The sequence below is a fragment of the Ambystoma mexicanum genome, chromosome 11 (genome assembly GCF_040938575.1).
Source record: "Ambystoma mexicanum isolate Mex_15411 chromosome 11, UKY_AmexF1_1, whole genome shotgun sequence".
Lineage (NCBI taxonomy): Eukaryota > Metazoa > Chordata > Amphibia > Caudata > Ambystomatidae > Ambystoma > Ambystoma mexicanum.
In genome coordinates, this window is record NC_090934.1 from 501730141 (window position 1) to 501742467 (window position 12327).

At 49.0% G+C, this 12327-nt stretch overlaps 1 protein-coding gene across 6 annotated transcripts in view; it reads left to right on the plus strand.

The window, feature by feature from the left end:
- The first annotated feature begins 1081 nt into the window (after positions 1 to 1081).
- Positions 1082 to 12327, plus strand: part of LRRC4C (leucine rich repeat containing 4C) — a 463498-nt gene continuing 452252 nt past the window's right edge. For 5 of the 6 annotated variants that reach the window (XM_069623338.1, XM_069623337.1, XM_069623342.1 and 2 more), the window contains exon 1: positions 1082 to 2677. The gene's annotated coding sequence lies outside the window, so the exon portion shown is untranslated. Of the gene's footprint in view, positions 2678 to 3697; positions 3817 to 12327 lie in introns of those variants that run through there. The other variant, XM_069623340.1, reaches the window with a different exon arrangement.

Here is a 12327-nt window from a genome sequence, read left to right on the forward strand (position 1 = left end):
TCATTTTTTGTACCTACTTTCTGGCCATTTTTTTTTTAAAATACTGGGTGGATTTACACCAAATTTGCAAAAGCATACTTTTGGGGCCACACTGCTGCTCCTCATGCAAGTGTGTTGCAAATCCATACAGCGGTTTGGGTTGAAGGCCTGAGCAAACATTTGTTTCCATTATGTCTATGAGTATTTCATCCGTTTTGGTACCCCCTACAACTTTGCCCCCCTTGAAGAAACTGAACCAAACTTTGCATAATCATTCGGAGGTGGCCATTAACTTTTTCTTTTTTTTTTTTACAAAGTTTGTTGAGCATTGATGAATGACGCCAAAGTAATAAGCCACCCAAAAAAGTGTTCTTCCTATGAGTTGAGCATCTTAATCATAGGCCGCCACCGCAGCCCGTGTAATACCTTCACTGTGGGTGTCCCAATTCTTGCCACTCTAAATTTGGCTAGTATTCAGATCGAAGTAGCTTGGCCTAGCCGAGATGCAAGTACTATTTTTCAATGCTCCATTGTGTCTTGTGGTTATCAGCACACTGCAAGAATTCATTCACTTAGAAGCAAAACCAACATTGCACACTTAGGGCAGGATAGAAACACATGACACGAGTGTTCCAAATCAACAGGGGTCATTTAAAACATGTAAACATTAATCGATTATTATCATAGTTATTATTATTATTATTATTATTATTATTATTATTATTCACTAGTGACGTCAACACAGTAAATTAGCACGAGCAGCACAGCTGTGCTGTGTTTTGTAAATGTCAGTAATACAGTTTAGCTTAATTTACGTTTCAATTCCAGGAATGTATTGCAGTGACTTCTGTCTTTTCTGTCAAGCTACACACAAAATACGGTGTTCCCGTTGCTGTCTGTTGAGGGGTTTCCGAGGCAGTAGTGGCTGGCCCCCACTGACAGGCAGGTGGCAGCAGTACCCTATCGCAAAGCTCCAATCCCCCTTCCCACTGACATCAAGTGTTAATGCAATTGACCAATCAGTGCTAAGATGATGGGAGGTAATTGGGTAATTGCATTTTATTCATCACAAGCTAGCCGAGAGGGGGGGCAGTGGAGCAAGAGGGGGACGAGGGGCAGAGGGAGAGAGTGGCCGGGGAGAAGGGGGCCGCAATCACCGTGCCCACGGCATATGCGAGGTCTGCAGGAGGAGAGGCAGAGCTGGCGGCTGCTACGAGTGCTGTTTTTCGTGATGTGGGAGAGAGCGCTGGCTGGCAGGGACCATAGGCTGCCGATGCAGACTGTGCATTCCTGCGATGAAGCGAGGGGCTGCAAGTGCTGGATTCTCCGCCAGCACATGTGGGATTGATTGGTGATGGTGCATTCGGTTGCCTTCCCCTTTTCGTTCGGAGAGGGCAAACAGGATCCTCCGGCAAGTGGCCGGTGGGAGACGTGGGCTTAGATCACACCCCCCTCCCCACTTAGATGGGCAGGCGCCAAGGGAAGGGACAGAGGCAGTCTACTGCCACAGCGCAGCCGGAGCTGGCAAGAGACGGCGCGTTGCAACTAAGCAGAGGACAAAACGACAGGAAACTTTAGCCTCCGCTGCCGTGCGTGCCAGGCGATGACCGGGATGCCGAGTGGCTATTCATTGTAGACCCCAAAAAGGAGAGGGAGGGGCACCGACGGAAAACCCCGGGTTACTTCAATCAGACCCCCACCCATTGTGCGTGGTTCCGGAGACCGGGCCGGATTGACAATTGCGGGAGATCCGTGAGTACGGGGGCAGAACATATGACGGATTGATGATTGACAGAGGGTGGGAGACAGCCACCCCCGGCACACCAGCCTCAACTGCAGCCTCTCGTTGAATACCGCATTAGGACATCGAGGATGAGGCTGAGACCAGCCGAGGGGAGTTAGCAGAGCAGCGGCGCCTGGATTCAGCAAGACGAGGGACGAAAAGACTATACCGCACTGGGTTGTGATTGGAAATTTAATCAGATCTCGGGCAAAGAGGGGCGATGGGAAGTTTATTTGCCCCCTCCCCTCTTTCAGGGGGCTGTTCTACCCCCGTGGGGATGTGAGGGGAAGAAGAAGGGCAGGCAGCAGAGTCCAACTTGGAAGGCGCGCGCTCGAGATGCTGAAATCGGGCCAGAGATCGGATGGGATGCGCGGTACCCGAAGGGGAAAGCGAGCGGGGGAATGACATACGTGGATGCGATGAGGCCCCGCGCAGAAAATGCACGCGCAGCTGGATGCGGCTCCGGGTACTGTGGCCACGCGGACACCTAAGGGCGAGGGGGGCATTTTCGGCATCACCCGGGAGCTTGACATTTGGCTGGCAGAGGTTTCAAGCGAAGGGGGAAACTTTAATGGCGCTTGCTTTTGCGGGTCTGCCCTTTTCCAAGTCCCAGTTGACTACGGGAAGAAAGTCTGAAACCACCAGTACGGGGAAACTGGCGATCCGGCAGAAATCAAGCAGAAAAAAACTTGAGGCTTGAGGCGTCGGGACCAGGGATTTGTTGTGGGTGAATTGTCACAGTTGGCTTGGATGCAGCGTGCCTGGTGGCCTGCAACGGATGCAACGCTGCAGGCGAATTTCAAATATTCTTTTATTTTGTGTTCCATTTGGGTGGTCGCCGAAAGCCCGTTATAGTCACTGCTGCCTGGATTCTCACTGGGGCAAGAGCTATTGAATTTGAAACACGGCCACACAGTAAGTCTTTCTATTGTATATCATTCCTAGGTTCAAATATTGCGGCTTTCCCCGTGCATCTATTTTTTTATGATTTGTGACAGCATGTGAACTTTGAAAAATCATGTCTATGCACTAAATTGATAGGAAATTAAATATAAAAAGGTGCCCTTGCTTGGCAGGAATTGTAGGGGCCATTTTCAAACCCATACCCTTCTTTCCCCCCCAAAAGAGATACAAACGAGCTGTTACGAACATTTCAAGCCAAGACAGGATCCCAACTATGGTGCTGCAGTCTGAAATTGGGGGCGCGCTCTGCACGGCCGGGGCTGTGAGTTGAGACGGAGAGCGGGGAAGGTGCTCTGATATATTTAAAGCATTGGAAATCGAAGGGATCCAATTTAAATTTCATTATGCGATCTGACACCACAGATCAACTCCATGTATCAGCGGCCCGGCCGCTGATAATCAGCAAACCATCTGAGGCAGTGGCGGCCATGTCTCCCCCAAGGCGAATACTGCGGTGGGGCCCTGAGGAAGGTTACCCACCGCTCACATGCGAACCACGCTGCCCAGCGATTAACAAGGGCAAGGCAGGCCTGTGCAGTCCTGTATCTACATATCTGTTATCTATCTACCTACCAGTCTGTCTATAGTCGTATCCATCCGTCTGTCTATATCTATCTATATGTTCTTACTATCAGTCGGTCTGCTGACCTAGATGTATATCTGTACATACATCCATCCATCCACCCACCCACCCATCCATCCTTCTATCCATCCGTCCACCTACCCTATTTAAGTAGAACTACATAATACTATTGCCGGAAGGAAGTGGTTAGGTAATGTGTGGGCATATGCGTTTAGTCGAAAAGTTTTCAATACACATATTGATAAAAACATACAATTTAGAACGGATAAGATGAGCAGCAATGCTTAAGTGACTTGTGGTGTGAAACGTCACTCAAGGGCTTCAAGTCATCAGTTAAAAGTCCCTACTTACGTGTCCACACGACGAGTGCAGCACACAACTATATGTTCCTGGATATGGCACGCACAGACGAGCAGTGCTCCAACGTGCTGTTATTCGGTTGGAAATCCTTGCAGCACCTGCAGGGCTCCGTGGCAGCAGCTGTGCGAGGCGTACACTCGGTGGAAAGGTAGGGAGGGAAGCGGGCTGGCTGCGGCTGGGCGGGCAGACTCGGGGCAGAGGGGGTTTCAGGCCAGAACCGGCCCCTTCTGCGAGGGACGCATGGAGTTCTAGCTATTGTGCTTCTTCAAGCCCACACCGGAGAAGCACACGGCTTCGGCATAGCCTGGTCGCCCGCGGGAGACGGTCCTGCTTGGGTGTTGGATGCCTTCGGGGTGTACCGCAAGAGGGAGAACATGTTCAAAAACGGTTTTCTAATGGGCCCATAACGTATGTAAGAACATCATGTAATGTCGCACTAGTGACCATTGGGTGCATTCCGGCATATGCCATGAATGCGCCGCTAAACAGTGCTGCCTCACATGTACTTCAGGTGCTGACGGGAGGGTGTTCCTACCATGGCTGGCATACAGCCATGTAAGGGCGGGATGCCATTCCCTATCTGTGTTTATATGCCATCTATCGATCTATCAGCACTCGATATATCGATCGATCTATCGACCTACCTACCTGTCTATTCATGTCATTTCCATATGAATGTTTTATTTTTGTTTTGTTAACAGATGATGAGATGGCCAATTTATATACGTTGAGTTGCAGCCATACTGCACACTTGCCTGTCTACATGACTGCATGGCACACACATGGACCCTGCCGCAAAAGCGCTCAACATGGCGTCCCTGTAAATGCTACGCTTATTTCTTCGCCAGACCTTCCTTCCCGGTGTGTGAGTGGCATGCAGCTGCCTACTCTTTTTTTTTTTTAATTCATGCCGTTCAACAGAATCATTTCTGCCATCCTCTGGACGCGCTGAAGAAGCTTTTTGTGTGGCATCTGCCGTGCCAAGAAGTTGTAACATCATTCCGAAGAAGCGCTCCCATTCTGGTGCAGTGGGGGGGCCACCCCCTTCAACGCGCAATATTTTCAAATAGCCCAGGACTGGGGTGTTCGCGTGTAGTGTGGGTGCTGCTTTCTGGCATGAGCCAGCAGCAGTGACGGGGGGGGGGGGGTTAGGGGGGGTGGGGATGCATATCGTTTAAAACGGTCCCTCTCATATGGACGTGCAGTCGGGGGTCGTGGCGTCGCCACTGGTCACGCGGGGTCACTGGAGCAGAAGAGAAAGCTCCCATCGTCGGTCAATGACTAATGCTGCTGCACCTGTGCCCTGCTCGGTGGCTTCAAAATGCGCCCCTTTGAGCAGCATTTAATAAAGGAATGGTGGATATGGATGGCCGGGTCGTTGAATGGCTAGATGTGACAATATGCATGCATGGCAAGGTGGTGTATGCATTGCTGTGTTGGCAGATTTACAGCTGTGTATACTGACAGCGGATGGACAGACGGATGAATGGATAGGTTGCATGGATGGGGTACAGCTGTCTCATTGAATGGAGTTGTGGGTGGATGTGTACGTAAGTGAGTTTATGTGGGCCTGGGGGGCTCACGTGCATGGAGGAAAATGGGTGGGTAGAATTCTAGATGTGCATCCTTATTTATTTATTTGATTGTTCATTTATAATACGCTTAATACCAGTAAGTGGTGGTTTCTAAGCATGGGATTGGGTTTCGAACCAGTACTGGGATGCCCCTGAGCTAGCCTTCCGGCGAGCATCGGAGTGATGGGAGAGTCTAGGCTTCAGATGCGATGAATGCGCAAGGCCAAAGGCACCCAGACTCAATGCTGGAGCCCCTCCCCCGTGAATGCCCGATTGCCACTGTGTCTGAAGTAGCTGACCATTGCCTGGGGCCAGCATACACAGATGACTCTGTGTTTCCAGGACGCTCTATCTCCCATTCAGGGCTTTCATCCTGCAAATCATTTCAACTGACTACTTGTCTAATTGCTTTATTTTATATCAACCAGGCACATTAGTCTAAACTGTGCATGTGTTTCTTAAATATATGACATGCACGAACATAGAGGGTCCCACTGTCACAGGGGCAATATGCCCCCTAAAGCAATGCTTTAACACGTAAGAGTTCTTCTAAAGGTATGACTAAAGCCTAGCCTCGTGCTTTAAATCTGGGTCCTTGTACACATGCTGTAAGGTTGTGAAAATCCTTTTGATCCTGAACATTTTATTTAACCACCCGTTTGTCCTTCCATTGCTCCATGGAAATCCACCCAAACTCAGACCCTCGCTGCATCCCCTCGTTCAGCAACCATCCTTTCCCTTCCGCCGCCACCAATCCATCCATCTGCCCAACCATCCATCCATTCGCTCATGCAGCCACTGTTAATCCAGCCTTGCATTTATCTACCCATGACCCATCGTGTTCCTGTGAATAAGCCTGCCATTCAACCCCACAGCCACCAATGCATCTCCTCATAGATCTGCCCACCCACCATCTGAATGGGCACACAGCCCCTCACCAAGCCCATCAATGTGTTCCCTGCGTGCATCCAAATATGCACCATGGCGTGAGGCCTGCCTCTAGCTAACCAGCACCCAGATGCTGATCAATCTAGCCATCTTCCCCTTATCCGATGGCCAGATCAGTGTGTCCACACTACCATCCACCCTTCCTTCCCATGCCTGCCTTGAACAGTGCATAGCAGAATCATATGATATGAATTGCATTGAGCCATTCTAGCCACAATATGACAAGGAGCCCCAAGCAGTCATTGCTTAGGGATCCTGATTAGAGCATGAAGGACTGCAGCTCTTTCAGTGAACTGACCTGCTTTTGAGATTGGCATGAAACAAATTGCTCTTTGCTTTGATGTCATATTCACCTACTGTCTCCAGCGTTTGAACTATTACCTTGAAATCAGCAGATTGCACTGTGCATTGCATTGATATATGTTTCCCGTGGGAACATTAATTGTTCTACCTATAGGAATCAATCATGGTGCGATGCAGAACCCCAATGGATTCATGCCGTGGTGTACGCTTGCCTGCATATGGGGCAATATTTACAATGCAGCGTGGCGTGCCAGCTCCCAGGTTACAACATGCTAGCATTCTATTTAGCCTCAGGAATGCCTTTTTTTAATGGAATGTGAGCCACAGATCCTCCAGGGGAGGCTTGTGGTATATCTGCCTAAGAGCTGAATCTGAATCCTGGAGAATTGATGTGTATGTCCACATTCCTGTCTCATCCGAACTGTGTGATCCTGGGAAAATCACTGCATCTGTATGGCCTTGTATCCATTATCTATGTAAACAAGGATTGCCTAGAAGCATGTTAACTCCCATTCCTAAATACTCCATTAAGTACCTGTCTGTTACTAATATTAGGGCAAGGGATTATCGGCCCAGCGGGCATACAACAGCAAGGATGTGCTTGTTACCTGAGGGGTAAGGTGCACAAGGGAATCTGTCTGAGAATTAATCATGGCCCGAAGAGTCCTTTGTTAAAGAAGGAACTCTCACATGCACTGAATTCGACTGCTGGCCTCACCACGCGTGCTGAGATGTAATGCAGGACGTTCACACTTCACCGCGCAGGTTGCGCACGAGCCAGAGCGGCTCGCCAAACCATTCATCCTATCGCCTGTGCTGCAGGCGCTGTTCCCAGATAATCCAAGGCCACATCACTGCATCCCACTTTTGGAGCGTGTGGATCCTTTGGTGGGGGCCTACAGAAATTGATGATGCTGGTCCCGGTTGTGAATGCCAACACGCTTTCAATGCCACAGAAGCTCCTTCTTCGGGCAGCTGCAACCCATCCTTCTTGTGGACAACACAGAGTCATTCGGCCCCTTTAGGGTGGGTGCACGATATGTCCAGCATAGAGGTTGCTTTGACTAGTTGCTTTCACACTTCTGAGAGGAAGGCCGCTCAGATGCAGTGTTGCCATGGCAGTCAAATGTATTACATTGACAGCAGTGGCATGTTTTTGTGTACAGAGACATGTACTGGGCACTCACTGTGCTTTGCTCTGTTAGGGTCAACGATGGCATTCAGCAGCTGGGTGAATGAAGTATGGGGTAAGAGGTTGTAGGTGGTCTGTCTGTATTCACAGGCCCGCGTGTTTTTTTTTGTTTGTTTCTATCAACATTAAAATGACCCATTACCTACCTGACTGAATCTCCTGTCGCTTAATCGAAATGCTGGATCATAGCTGATGACCTCAGCGTCGGATTCACATGACCAAACCTAACTATTGACGAAATAGATTAAACACAGAGCACATTAAATTACACGTCGCCAATACTGGCGTGGGTCATTTTTCCCCCACTGAATAACACTCATGTTATCTACGTTGGCCGGAAAAAAGACTGAGCAGCCATAGAGAAATTAAAACATGTTAGCTGCAGTCTAAGCACATCTGTCTGCAGCAGGAACATCAACGCACTGCGCTATGTAATGAAAACATATAATGAAAAGCATCGATGTACCACAGAGCTATTTTATCACAAGGTCTTGGGGATGGGGTTCCTAATAATGTGATGTTATATGTTTGTGAGGTGAAAGCAAGTAATTAACCCTTATGAACATAGCAAAGCAGCACTGGACATCGGAGCTTCATGAGAGAAATAGCGGGGAAAAGACAACGTTCTACTCAAAGACAGAAGGAGACGTGTCTCTGCAAGTGAAATGGACCTCACCTTCCGAGCTTTATTTATTTATGTAAAGTGTGGTGTTATACATCAGGGGTATTATTGCTCTAGTAAGGCTCTTTCCCGGTTGTCTCTGGGGCACGGTCTGTCACTCAAGGCAGGTGGGCGTGGCCGTGGGTGAGTTCTTGGTCAGCAGAATCGGTGACAGACACAGCAAGAAACAGTCCACGCCATTTAAAGAAAACGTTTTAGCGACGTTAGACTTATGGGACCGATGAACCCTAGACGCTGGCAGAATTCTCCACGAGTGAGTGTGCTGCATAGGAAAGGTGCACGGGACTGCAACGCTCCTCCCCTCGCCCGTTATGTGCGGCAACAGGCCTCTGCAAGTAGGCTGGCAGAGCTGGTTCAAACCCATTCAGTCTTGGGCTTTAATGGTGTGACTGGCAATTATGATGCCAACTTGTGGCAGCACAGTGTGTTTCCTGTGTTTCCTTGAAGGGGTCACATTAACAACATGGAACCTAAACACTGTACTGCGGCGTACCACGTGGTCATTTCTTCACTAGCATTCTCCAGGATTCACCTTGAAGCAGAAACCCGAGGTTCCATTGATCCAAACACGATCAGCCATTATGTGTGATCCAAAGTGGGAATGTTGGGAAGGGGAGATGGGTGAGGGGATGGATGGAGTGGTGGGGTGGGAAGAGTTGACTGTGAGCCGGTCTTCAAGTGAGCCCGGGCTAGCCAGGACTCATAACAGGCTTTATCTGACGAGCAGGCTATTGTAAAAAAAGAAAATAAATTGTGCACCTATGAAATAGCACAGAGCACAGCAACACGGTTTGTCAGTGGCATGTCTCTGGTTGGAATGCCTTGCACTGGAAAATAAATAAAAGCTATATTTTTAATTGTCCCATGCTGGAGATTCAAACCCAAGCACTGATAAACTAGTGCCACATTGCACTGTGCTATTTCAAAGGTAACCGACTTCTGTGAGTTTATTCATTTGATTGCTTGACTCATTCTACTGAATGAAACAAAACGAATTGAGCACAAATGAAACAGAACAATGCAACTCAACACTGGCATGTCACGTCAGGGGCCGGGTGAATTCCCAGCGCGAGACAATAATAATAAAACAAAAATACACATTTTATTTTTTAATGTTTGTGTCATAAAAACACTTCAGGCCACACCAATAATTTAGGCCACAGCCCCTTGTTGCAGCCCCCCCTTTGATTTCTCACCCCATTTAAATAAATGATTGTGTGCCTCCACGGAGCAGTGTTCTGGCAAGTCAAACTTTGCCAGAGCAAAGCTCCTTCTTGTTATGACCCAATTCCTCTCCTGGTTGCAATTGCTCTCCTGGTTGCATTGCCTCCCCTGGTTGCAATTCCTCTCCTGGTTGCAATTCCTCTCCTGGTTGCATTGCCTTCCCTGGTTGCAATTCCTCTCCTGGTTGCATTTCCTCTCCTGGTTGCATTCCCTCTCCTGGTTGCAATTCCTCTCCGGGTTGCATTTCCTCTCCTGGTTGCATTTCCTCTCCTGGTTGCATTCCCTCTCCTGGTTGCAATTCCTCTCGGGGTTGAATTTCCTCTCCTGGTTGCATTTCCTCTCCTCGTTGGATGATTGCAGGCTGTGAGACTGGGAATCCCTTTGATGCACTGATTAAGCCTGCACCTGTGTTGAGCACGGATGAGCAAATCACAGCACTCCAATGGTGTGAGAGATGGCGAGTGCATGCTACCCGATCCCCTCCGCCCGTGCAGAAATCTCCCCATCCACACCTGGGCCAATTCCAGCAAGAGATCTAGAACAGATGACTGTGAGTGGATCACCACCACCTGAAAACTTATGCCATTTTGGCACTTCGCCAACGTCTGTTATCCTTGATCAATTCGGGAGTACTCATTTTTTCGATCTCACAAGTTTAGAATAGTGCGACGGCCTCATGTGATGCGAACACGTGACTTGCATCTTACACGCTGAATTGCCTTCGGAAGAGTTGCCGAACCCAGAACCCACCGATCTAACGCACCTTCTCCCACTGATGAGGCCCTTCACTGCTCATGGATAGGCTGTCAAGATGAGGTAAAAGCAGGCAATTCGTCATGCGTCTAAGCGAAAAGTGACAGCTCGCTGCATTCGCGATTGTTCTCGGCCGTGAATGCATGTTGTGTTCCCTTTTAATAGCACCGGATCCTTCATTTTATTCAAACGCTAAACGCGCTCGCAGTTCGCGAGCAGAGATCACATGCGCAGCAATGTGTTTGTGTCACCTAGTGGGACGGGCGCGCACTCATCCTTCCTCTCACCGCCTTGAAAGGCTCCTGTCATCTTGTGGTTTAAGGGAGACTGTTGAATTAAGAGGCATTTCATTCAGTAAAAGGGCATTTTATGTTCTTGGCTTATTGCCTTCCGTGTGCAAACCCATTTAGGCTCGATATGTTAGCAGCGTACAGTGGACGACAGCACCATAGACTCCCGGAGGCACTGAATCTGTACACGTGCTGGGGCTGGGGCGACAGTTCACCGGGTTCAAGTCCCAGGTGCAGGGAACAGCGCGCGGATTCCCCGGCTTGGCGGTCAGGGGGTGGACTCGAGGTGACACCCACCCGACCTTTAGTCCTCCACAAGTGGATGAAATGAAAGGCACCGAGAGGGCAATCGGTGTTGGGGAGACTACTGTAAGAACATATCGATTATTATTACGAAAGCGCGGTAAATTGCGTGACTGTGTCCCATTGACCAAGTGCTGCGCCGTTAGCACTGGCAGTCCGCCATACACATCACTAAAGCGTGCAGTGAGGGCAGCAGGCAGAGTGGATGGCTTAACAATTTGGAAAGAACCCGCACTTGCGTGAGACGGAGCAACGGATCGTGAATCGACAAACTTACGACCTGTGACAAGTCTAAAACGTCTTTATTATAGCCCCTCAGAACAGGGGTTGTCTCTAAAACCAGCTGTGAGTATCTGTCCTCCTCCCTGAGGAGCTACGCTCTTCACTGGGAGCCAACAACAGGCCCGTTTCTTGGTCCGGGCGAAGCGGAGGCTGCCCGGGGCACAATTTCCCCAGTGGGCGCATTTGCCACAGGAGGCGAAATTTCACTGGGAGGCGACAGTTCACTCTCGGGTGCGATTGCTTTGGGGCGAGCAGTGCCAGTAGGTGCAGCCGTGGCCTCTTTTAACCCACGTAATGTTATGTGAGTCAGAAAGGGTCTCTCAGTCTGGGCCACCATGCTGTTCCTTTGAGATGAAGTAAGATTAGGCTTTATAAATAATATTATAGTTTAAGAGGGGGTGGGAAGGGCTGCGCGCTGCTTTGAATGTGTGTTTACATTCCACTGCAGCAAAGACATAACTGAATTGATTTGATGGCAATCAGCACATTTTCGAACTTTCGAAACTACAAACAGTTTTATATCATGGGTGTTGTTCTGTTCTGTCTTTGCAAAATCTTACTCCAGTCCCTTACCATGGACCCCACTTTGTCACGATCACAAAGGAGGCAGTATTTCTCCAGGCCGAAGGCGAACGTGGGGTTTATTATCTGTCACTCCTGCAGATCGCCAGTGTTTCTCATATCCACCTTTCTGGATTTCTTTTTGTGTGTGTGTTAGGTGGCGCATAGTGCTACTTATAAGCTGAAACGAATGCATTGATGTAGCGCTAGGAGGACGATTGTTTGTGAGGAGGAATACACAGCAAGTGGGTGGGGTTTGATTATTCACCCACCCATTGTCTCCCCATTGGCGTGCTAATCCATGTAACGGTTCCCACGCACTACCTGCTCCTGCCTGCCCAAAATAGGTTCTATCAAGCCATAGCATCAACTGTGCAGTTTAGGGTCTGCTAGTGTTATTTTGGAATAGTCTTCTGAATGTTAACGGCTTAATTGTAGTTGGAAATGTGCTACTGGGGTAATAAAAAAAGTCTTAACAAGATGTGCCTTCCGCCACTTGATGTATATGTAGGATTAGTGCCCTTGCATCTGTTTGTTGCACTGAAAT